The 11,383-nt window shown below is 39.2% G+C and overlaps 1 long non-coding RNA gene across 1 annotated transcript; it reads left to right on the forward strand.

The window, feature by feature from the left end:
* Positions 1 to 4,587: 4,587 nt before the first annotated feature.
* LOC119719481 lies at positions 4,588 to 7,127 on the forward strand. Its single transcript, XR_005269945.1, has 3 exons — positions 4,588 to 5,349; positions 6,056 to 6,180; positions 6,993 to 7,127. It is a non-coding gene; the product is annotated as an uncharacterized LOC119719481 (long non-coding RNA).
* The last annotated feature ends 4,256 nt before the right edge of the window (positions 7,128 to 11,383 follow it).

Below are 11,383 nucleotides of genomic sequence, written 5' to 3' on the forward strand. Positions count from 1 at the left end.
TACCAGTACATGCAGGATGTATGGTTCATGCCACTGTAAAGATAATAGCCAATGCTGGAAGAAGTAGGAGCAGTTTACAGCACTGAACATAAAGTCAAATCTTTACATCATGAAAAGGTCACGAAAACATCTTTAGAAAACAGGTTTATGTGTGATCATTCACAAAGCTTGATCTCACTTTTCTGGGTTTGTCTTTTCTGACTTTGTCTATATACATGCAAGTTACAAATCCTGTCCTGCCTGCACTCATTTGAAACAGCAAGTGATCTGAAAAGAGGAATTTTTTTTCTATTGGCCTACTCCCTAGTCATCAATATTACGAAAAGTGATGACACATATATTTTACGTACACCAAATTACTTAACACACGTGGCTCAGCGAGAGACGTAATGTCACATACATGCACACATTTTGCGATGCACTGCACGTGATCTCTTCACAAGCTACATATGCTCAACTCAACTCAGCTGAACTCAGTAAATGTCGCTTTGGACCACATTCTTGCACTAGGGATGTCAGTCATTGTTGGGACATTTGCTTACTTTTCGTACGATGGAAATTACAATTATTAGGAAAAACACTTTTTTTTTTTTTTTTATACTATACTTTTGAAAAAGTGAACAAAGAAATTGACTTGAGCAGGGTTTAAACCTGCAATATCCAGATAACCATTTCTGGGTCTGTTTCATGACTTTGGATGTGATCCCTGGCTACGACCGGTTTATGGCTTCTGACTAGCGTCCCTTGAACAAAGATGTTGACAAATTGGGGCACCGCCAACATAGGGCTGGATAGCTCAGTTGGTAGAGCACCGGAATAATTATTCAGAGGTCGTGGGTTCAAGCCAAACTCCAGTCAGTTTCTTTGTCCTACTTTTCAAAAATTGTTATAATTCCCCTAGTCAATTTATCTTTGTATCTTTGTTTTTCAAAAAATGGTTTTTAAATAGTTGAATGGAATTTACATATTTGCTTAAACTATGCTCTTGAGCCATGCCAATAGCCGCCCTCCCTACTGTACCCATAGCAACCAAAGTACCTTACTATTACCGTAGTAACCAAAGTACTATACGCACTGTGTGCAAAAATGCATAGGAGCAATTTCAGGGTTACGTTACATTTTTGATGTACTTTTGAGTTTCCTTGCGCTGTAATTACCTTACTGAAAATGTTTAATAGCTGTTATCCCCATGGTAGATAGAGCAGACCTAGACCTACCTAAGCACCAAAGATGACATCCAGAAAAGTGTGTTATGTATGATAAACAAAACACTCAAAATCGGTTACTCACGTTACGAAAATGTAACGTGAGTAACGGTGGAATTGCCCATACGGGTGTTTGTGTTGCCCGTTGCGCATTGCCCGTTGCGCATATTGTTTCCAAGCATGCACTACAGATGGGGTTCAAACATTTTGCGAAGGGGTAGTTACAAAAAGTGCAAGTTAATTTTCAACTAATTTTGTATTTAAATAAAAGTTAATTTTTATTATATTCAGATTAAATTAATCAGTTATCACCTAAAATCAAGCATAATCTGTGGGAGAGGTGTTATAAAACAAAAAAAATGACTGCTTTATCTCGTGATGAAGTAAAACTGTCCTCCCTCGGTGATCCATGAAGCCTCGGGAAAAATAGAATGCTTCATGGATCACCTCGGGAGGCTAATTTTACTACATAACTCCAGGCAGTCAATATAATTTGTATATTATTCGTAAGGAGCCTTCCTAATTTCGTGAAACCTGGCACTGAGCAGGAAACCAAAAGACACAATTCATGAAAGGCCCGTTGTCCTTCATCTTTCTCAATTAGTCCAGACTCCAGAATGCCAAATCGCTTTAACCCTAAAAGGCCGGGGGGGGGGGGGGGTTGGTTGGAATCCACCCCCCCCCCCTCGACTTTTTATACGATAGCCTTTAAAAAAAATGTTTTCGCGACCCAAGCTGTTATGACTTTTTAGCCTCGAGCCTTAACGCATCTTTTGACACCAAAAATATAAAATCAGACCAGGGGTTGTCGCGCAGCGAAAAATTTTCCGGCGCTTTGTGCCGTGAAAACTGAATTTTCCCATAAACGTTGTGTTCACGGACCAGAATTACTATTCATACATATTAATAATTAATTAGCGATAATTCCAAAACCATGAAGAGTTGCTCCATGCATGTACTGAGTTTCAAAATTTTTCGTCACTCGATGGCCAAGATCTTGGGGGGGGGGGCGGAATCCGCCCCCCGGCTGAGAGATGGTTAAAATAACCAGGCCCTTTTAGGGTTAAGAAATGATGATCCTACACCATCGGCTCCCCTTAATTTCTTGTTCGTTTACGATTTGCGTAGTTATTCTTATGAAGAATCGAGACGGCGTAAAGAAATGACCCATTAAAGAAAGAAAAAAGAAAAAAAACTGCTAGTGACATAAAGAATTCTATCAAAAAACCCTTGGCAAGCAAGCTTATGGGACTCGAACCCAAGACCTCCTGCTATTCAACCGCTGGATTCTCCAACTTGAGGAATTGAAATCTGCGTCTTAAAACTGTTCTCTGTCTTTAATTTGCGGCTGGATTTCTTGGTGAAAGCATCAGGGCTCTGTGCAGGAATTGACAGGTTGAAGATGAACTTTAGCTAAGTTTTTTTTTTTCAATATATTTGTAACAATTAATTGGACTGTTGGATTGGCTATTGAAAAGGCCTGATGCTTTTATAGAATCGGGCTATACATTAGTGCCAGCTTTAGGATGTAGGCCTACTTGCAAATACTTATTCAAGCACTTTCGAATTGCATTGTATCATGCACTCAACCAAAAAAGGAAAGTCCCCCCCCCCCCCCTTTCCAATACTTTTTAATAACAACTAATCAGCAAAGAAATTCCTTAGCAATCCAGCCATACTCTTTTTTTGGCTCAAAACAGTGATAATGTGTACGACATGATGCAATTTATGACAAAATTTTTTTTTTAATGATACCGAAAACAGTTGCAGGCCCTTTTAGGGTTAAGAAATGATGATCCTACACCATCGGCTCCCCTTAATTTCTTGTTCGTTTACGATTTGCGTAGTTATTCTTATGAAGAATCGAGACGGCGTAAAGAAATGACCCATTAAAGAAAGAAAAAAGAAAAAAAACTGCTAGTGACATAAAGAATTCTATCAAAAAACCCTTGGCAAGCAAGCTTATGGGACTCGAACCCAAGACCTCCTGCTATTCAACCGCTGGATTCTCCAACTTGAGGAATTGAAATCTGCGTCTTAAAACTGTTCTCTGTCTTTAATTTGCGGCTGGATTTCTTGGTGAAAGCATCAGGGCTCTGTGCAGGAATTGACAGGTTGAAGATGAACTTTAGCTAAGTTTTTTTTTTTCAATATATTTGTAACAATTAATTGGACTGTTGGATTGGCTATTGAAAAGGCCTGATGCTTTTATAGAATCGGGCTATACATTAGTGCCAGCTTTAGGATGTAGGCCTACTTGCAAATACTTATTCAAGCACTTTCGAATTGCATTGTATCATGCACTCAACCAAAAAAGGAAAGTCCCCCCCCCCCTTTCCAATACTTTTTAATAACAACTAATCAGCAAAGAAATTCCTTAGCAATCCAGCCATACTCTTTTTTTGGCTCAAAACAGTGATAATGTGTACGACATGATGCAATTTATGACAAAATTTTTTTTTTAATGATACCGAAAACAGTTGCAGGCCCTTTTAGGGTTAAGAAATGATGATCCTACACCATCGGCTCCCCTTAATTTCTTGTTCGTTTACGATTTGCGTAGTTATTCTTATGAAGAATCGAGACGGCGTAAAGAAATGACCCATTAAAGAAAGAAAAAAGAAAAAAAACTGCTAGTGACATAAAGAATTCTATCAAAAAACCCTTGGCAAGCAAGCTTATGGGACTCGAACCCAAGACCTCCTGCTATTCAACCGCTGGATTCTCCAACTTGAGGAATTGAAATCTGCGTCTTAAAACTGTTCTCTGTCTTTAATTTGCGGCTGGATTTCTTGGTGAAAGCATCAGGGCTCTGTGCAGGAATTGACAGGTTGAAGATGAACTTTAGCTAAGTTTTTTTTTTTCAATATATTTGTAACAATTAATTGGACTGTTGGATTGGCTATTGAAAAGGCCTGATGCTTTTATAGAATCGGGCTATACATTAGTGCCAGCTTTAGGATGTAGGCCTACTTGCAAATACTTATTCAAGCACTTTCGAATTGCATTGTATCATGCACTCAACCAAAAAAGGAAAGTCCCCCCCCCCTTCCAATACTTTTTAATAACAACTAATCAGCAAAGAAATTCCTTAGCAATCCAGCCATACTCTTTTTTTGGCTCAAAACAGTGATAATGTGTACGACATGATGCAATTTATGACAAAATTTTTTTTTTAATGATACCGAAAACAGTTGCACTTTTGTATACGTGCAAGTTGTGGTTCACACTCACCTTGCACCTATACAAAAATGCAACGTTTGTGCGGTAGCATTTGTCATAAATTGCATAATTGTGTACCCATTATCACTGTTTTGGCCAAACAAAGAGTATGGCTGGATTGCTAAGGATCTTCTGTACTGATTAGTTGTAATTTGAGCAAGATGTGCTCAGTAGTTTTTGAGTAAGACAACAAAATATTAGGGAGGTCTTTCTTTTTTGGTTGAGTGTAGTTCCTCATAATGCGGGTATTACAAATATGTCACTAGATATACATTTGCTGTATACCAAGCTGTTGAGGTCAATATACACCTACGTGTTGACTGAAGCCTCAAAAGTGAATTAGTCGCATTGAAAAGATGCTGAGCTAAAAATAACACTTGTGAACGTTCAAAATCAGGTTATTTGAAAAGAAAGGTCACCCATTGACCCGTCAACTTTGTAGATCTTTGCATAACAGCAGACCACACAAAACTTTCCATTCTTGACTCCAGGCTAGTGGTGACAATAAAACATTTTGGGAAAACCCAGATGTACACCTTTTCTGTATGCCTTCTGGGACAAATGTAGTATATATGTTTGTATCGATGTGCGGGTTTCCAGGATTATATAAATAGCCTTTATTTTTTATTAAGATATTCTACAGACAAAGTAGGACAGCATGCAAATATGGATAGTGCAATGTTTTGTTTCATTGGATGCAACCTGCTTGCATGTGGCAGAATTTCAAAGCACTTGTGAATCATGACCTTGTAACTTTTGTAAAGTTTGAGTCAGTGCCATATATGGAAGTTTATTGAGGGATTGATTTGCATAATATAGTTCCGTCAAGTGGTCATGGGATTGTTGGGTGCGGCAGCTTCATGTACAGTGCTGTAATGCTTGGACGTCTCTGAATCAACCTGCTACAATCTTAACTGTACCGGTAAGTTTTGCCGTAACAAAGGTTCATTTCTTTTTGTTTTTTGGTTTCTTGTTTTTGTTTCATGGATTGTATTAAATGTCAGGGGTAGCCTATTAGCCCTAACCCCCTTGAGTGATTTACTAGGAACCTATGTCACTCTTGCAAATTCCAACACTATATGGCAAACCCTACACCCAAACTTTTGGACTCTGATTATATAGGTATGCCTAACCCAATTTACTAGTTTAGTATGGGATTGTTAGGGTTAATAAGTTTTGCAGTCCCATTTTACTGATCTCACTGAATGACAGTGAACTGTGCATTAGTCTGGTGCAGTTGCTATAAGTGACACGAGACCACTTTTTTTTTGGTCTTGGTCTTGTTTCAGCCTGGCCCTAAAGTCTCGGTCCCGGGTGGGCTGGTCCAGTCTTGAAAGCGCCGGTGTCGGTCTTGGTAGACTCGTCGAGACCACAACAAAATGTCCCTATTATGTATGGGTTTATTCATGTGCAAGCTGAATAACATACAAACTTGTGGAGGACAGTTCCAAGCATTAGAGTGACAAACACGAATTTATTAACAAATAAATGGTACATTGAGACAACTACTGCTACTCGCTTTCTAAACACTGAAACTTTTATAGTACACATTTTCATGCTGACGAATGAGATTGAAGTTGGAATGAAGGCCAGTGTGTTACAGCGTTTCATTTGTTATTGACAAACAGGACCTCCATTTGTGGCTGGGTGATCCAAAGTACCATGGCTGCACAATCTGAAGCAGCCTGCCAGACTGATGTCCCTACCACGATGCAACAGGAAGCACAGGTACCCACCCCCTCAGCTACAACAGGTGAGTACATTTAGTAGCTAGATTATTTGAATGGGGTCAATGAGGAAGGGAGGGAGGGGCGTTAACTCCCCCTACCCACTCAACTCACACACTCACACACACCCCAAGATTTTTATTGAAGTTGCAGGTTTCAACTTTGGACAATCAGATTTCTCTTAATTATATATCTTCATTAAAGGTAGAATAGATCATTTGCAGCTATCCAAAATGTAACTGACCAAATCTTTTTGAAAGCTTACTTACCGGTAGTTTAAAGATAGTAATGGCACTAAACTCCCTGTGAAATTCCTTGTGGCATGCTGTCATTTTGAAGAAAACACTAAAAGAAGGTCATTACCAAAGATGGTGAATTGATGCATTTTTGGAAATTTCTGTTAGTAGTTGGTACATGTATATAATTGGGCGAATCCGTGAATGGCTGCACATGCGCATGCGGTTGCTATGATTTGTTGGTTCAGTTCATGATGTAACGTGGCTGCAATCGGCTGCAATCAATTCATGACATGGCACTGCAACTCTTGAATTGAAAATGAGATCCTACCAGTTTGTTTTCTCAGAATATACAGCATTCACAGAGCTAAAAGTTCATCAGGTTAGTTGTTATTTTTGTTAAGCACCTGTCTTTAGATTTTGAGGACTTTTGTTACTTCAAAAGAAACAAATGCAAAAATGACAAATGATCTACTGGTACTCTACCTTTAAAAGTCAAAGTTTTGCAAAAACAGATGACAACGAGAGATGAAATCAAGTACATGTACATGAATCGTTTTGTCGGTATCCTTTAAAGGATAGTTTAATTCCTCTGATTTTAGATTCCCCACAACGAACTGGAGCCATTGGAAACATGGGCACAGTCAGTGGTAGCCACTGCCATACCATTGTTGGTTCAAGTGGAGTTAGTATCACTTACAGCTGGCCGTCGGATGGAGCAGGCAAATATTATCTTGTTTGTTACACTAATTGATATCTTAGATCAGATGTTAATGTATTTTTTTGGGGGGGAGGTGATCTATTACACAAACATGGACACAAAAGGCAGATTGCCAATTCTGTGAGAGAGTCTCCAATTTCTTTGCTACAACTATAAACCAGTTTGTAATAGAATATAATGGTGAGCACATTAGAAGGGCGCTATTTTATAGCGGGTAAAAAGTCTTGTAATTTGTACCCACGCCAAATGACGCCCCTTATTGTGTGTGCACATTTTTTTTTAAAAGGTGAAAAACGGTGAATATACATGTAGCATTGAAGTGACACATTAATTTTGCATTTATACTTGAATGAATGGAATTAGGGCTGTCCGAAAACATCGAGTACTCCATTTTCAATTGGTCATCAACTGTATATTCGAAATAGCTTTTTGCCAGTTGGGGTATTCGTAAACAAACAAACTATGCACATTATAACGACTGTTTTGTTATTTCATTATACTGGTGCTTCATTGTCAGGTGCCACTTTTTGTCGACGGCGGATTATTGTTAACATCCTTTTAGCAGGTTAAAGCCCTTAGATAGTTATAAAACACTTACTGCAAGTCTGCAAAACACTCCAGCGCCCCATATTGATCGCTGCACGCCATTAACTGGCACATGCAACTTTGTGCCGGTACAGCACACAGTTGCAGCTGGCAGTTCCAAATATCTGAATATTCGGTCAAACGCAGTTTCCAGTAATCAGATACTAAGTTACTCGAAAATGGACAGCCCTTAATGGAATAATGGAATCATTTTTAGGCTTACACCTGCAGTTACCTGTTTTTTGTCTGATTTTTTTTTGTTGGTGTAACAAAAATATGTGGAAGTACTATAAACCAACATCTGACATTTTGTGTCCAACAGAAGTACAAAAGCCAAAACATTCATTCAATTAATTTTGTTTTTGGCAAATTTATTTGTACGCTGCCTTACTTACGAAATGTAAATCTCAAGTCACCATTTGTTTTACATATTTGCCTCTGTTGAAGAAGATTTTTCAATTGTTTCAGAAACAGTGTTTAAGTAATACATGTACATGTACATTTATTATTGGGTTTTAAACATTGCATACTTAGTGTTGTCTCATGATTATGAGAAAAAAGTACTCTGGTGGGACTCGAACCCATGACCTTCTGCTTACTATAACATGTACATGTTGCTTCTTTGACCTCAATAGGAGTACCTCCACAGAGTCAGAAACCAGACCAAGAACCAAGAGTGGGGGATCTCCACCAAGAAGTTGGTAACAAGACCAGGGACATTTTGAGGACATGTTACAAGACAACGGGGAGTTATGTTCAGTTGAACCCTGGGGCTCCTGATGATCAAAGACCCATTGTTGGCATTTACACGAAATTGCGGGTTAGAACAAAGAAAGGTACTTTAGAAAAAGAATACTCTGACGAGACTGTATATTCCACAGAGTACGAGAAAATATTGAAAAATTGGCCTGAGACAGAGTTCAATCGTGGTATTTTATTTGGCATTGGTGGTGTCGGGAAGTCAACCATTTTTGACAAGATTGCATATGACTGGGCCGATGAGGTATGTGAAATCCTGAAAAGATTCAAGCTTCTTTTTCTTTTAAAGATGTATGCCCTGTTCCAAGAATCTGATCTTGTTGATTCCATTTTTGATCAACTTTTAGGCGTAAAGTCAGGAGTAGTCAAAGATGAACTTGATCAATATATTCAGGACAACTCAAATAAGGTCTTGATACTTTTGGATGGTTTTGATGAAATGAGGACCAAAACACTTGATGCAGCCTCATTCGGCTCTATCCTAAAAGCGCTCAATAGAACAGATTACAGGAAGTGTTGCATTTTTGTCTCGACCCGCCCCTCTCATCTTGAGACACTGATGTCAAAATCACTTGTCCAAAATCCTTGCACACACATAGAGGTTCTGGGGTTTACCAAGGAAGATGTTAATGAATACATTCGGAAATTCTATTATGAAGATCCTGATAGTGGCAGTGCACTGATCCAAAACATTGAAAAGTCCAACACACTGCTCGATTTCTCCACAAATCCAATGCTTCTCCTTCTCATGTGTTTGTTGTGGAGGGAGAAAAAACAACTCCCCGAAACAACTTCACGCCTCTTCACTGAGGCAGTTGATTACATGTTCACAAGAAAAGGATATAGCTCCAATGATGCATCAAAAACAGTGATTGCTATAGGGAAAACTGCACTGAGTGGATTTGTAAGTGCTGACCAGAATTTCTCATTTCAAAAAGATGAGTTTGAACCAAATGCGCTGGACCTGGCACTGAAAGCAGGCATCCTAACCCAGCAGAGAGTTATCAAAAACCTCAAATGCCACAACAACATACAATTCATGCACAAGACTATTCAGGAATACTGTGCTGGGAAATACTTGCAAAGTGTACGTTTGTCAAGGCAGGGATTTGTACAGAGTACAGTGTACAAAGTTGTACCACTGAGAAAATTTCAAAAACAATTAAGGCAACTTTGCGGGTCAGTTGAGGGCATTGTTTCAAATGAGTTCCTTTTACGTTTTTGTTGTGGTGACAATGAAAAGTGTATGACAGACATTGTAACCTTTCTTGAATGTAAATTCAAGGAGCAAAATAAGCCCGGGTGCATGTACCAAAAAGCTGTTACACAAGCTATCAGTAGACAATGTTTTTTTGAAAGCCAATCCAGAAAGGTCCCACGGTGTCTCACCAGCTACTCACTCATCCCATCAGATATCGAGGTGAATAACAATACTGATTTCCGCATTCTCATATACCTTCTTGAAATCATCTGTAGGTCAGAATTCCAGGTGTCACAACTGGCATGCATTGAAACCATGAAGGTCTCTAAGGTGTCTTCAGTCAGTGTTTTAGCCTTTGCCCTGGGTTACATGGAAAACCTCTGGTGGCTGAGGCTCTACTGGTGTCCTTTAGTGAAGGGTGAGCTTGAGAAAATCCTGTCATCACTGAAATGCAACTATCTCTTGACCAGTCTTGACATACTTGATTGCAATACATGTACATTGGGAGGTAGAGCTGTAGAATGGGCCCCTCATATCAAACACTTGACAAGCCTTGAGAAACTTGAAGTAAGCAGGTGCAAACTTCAGAGCACAGACATTGAACACATTGCCTCAGCTGTACATGACATGCCCAAACTGACTGACTTGATCCTTGATGGCAACAGGACATTGAGCGGATCTGCTGACTTGTGGGCCAAGGAATTGCCCAAAATGATGCACTTAAATAAGCTGAACCTGATCTATTGCGATTTGACACAGTCAGACATTCCACACATTGCCTCGGCTGTAGGTAACATGCCCAGACTGACTGACTTGGATCTTGGTAGCAACAAGTCATTGGGTGGATGTGCTGCATTGTGGGCCAAGGAATTGCCCAAAATGATGCACTTAAATAAGCTGGAGCTGGGCTATTGCGATTTGACACGGTCAGACATTCCACACATTGCCTCAGCTGTAGGTAACATGCCCAGACTTACTGACTTGGATCTTGGTAGCAACAAGGCATTGAATGGATGGGATGAGTTACAGTCCCTCTTCCCATCACTTAGGGTTACATTGTAATTCTCTCTTGCCAAGCCCACTCTTGAATTACATGTGCTAGGCATAACAATATCAATATGATAACATTCTCCATAAAAGGAAATGAAATTTACAAGAAAATCAACAAACTTAGAGAGCCTAATGTTTCAATCCTAATTCTCAAGGGCAAACATTGTAAGACATTCTTGATGTAGGTCAGTAGGGTCGCACAACATGTAAGACAATTAGCTGTTCACTATCTACATAAATCAATAACGAAGAATGTGAAATATTCAGGAATTGTGCAATGAAAAAAAAAACACCAACAAACAAACAAACAAACACCCCAAGAAACCTAACAAAAAACAAAAAACCAGATAATTAAAAAATGTGTCATTCCAGGATGCCTGTTTGAAATTTAAGTTGAGCCTATATGGCAACAAGGCATCGGGTAGACGGGATAAGGTATGGTCCTTCTTCCCATCATTCAGGGTTATATCCCTTACCAAACTTGACTGCAGTCATTTAGCATTCCTTTAGCATGCAATTAACATGCGAATGCTATGAGAACTGCCATTTGATAGCATTCACAAAAAGCCATGTCTGTACTTCCTAAAGCATTTTTCATAGCATTCCTTGAGGATAGCAATCAGATAGCAGTTTTATAGCATGTCAGAAGCCCGAATTATGTAAATGAGCTATAGCAT

This window comes from Patiria miniata, unplaced genomic scaffold, assembly GCF_015706575.1.
Source record: "Patiria miniata isolate m_02_andy unplaced genomic scaffold, ASM1570657v1 HiC_scaffold_8, whole genome shotgun sequence".
Taxonomy (NCBI): domain Eukaryota; kingdom Metazoa; phylum Echinodermata; class Asteroidea; order Valvatida; family Asterinidae; genus Patiria; species Patiria miniata.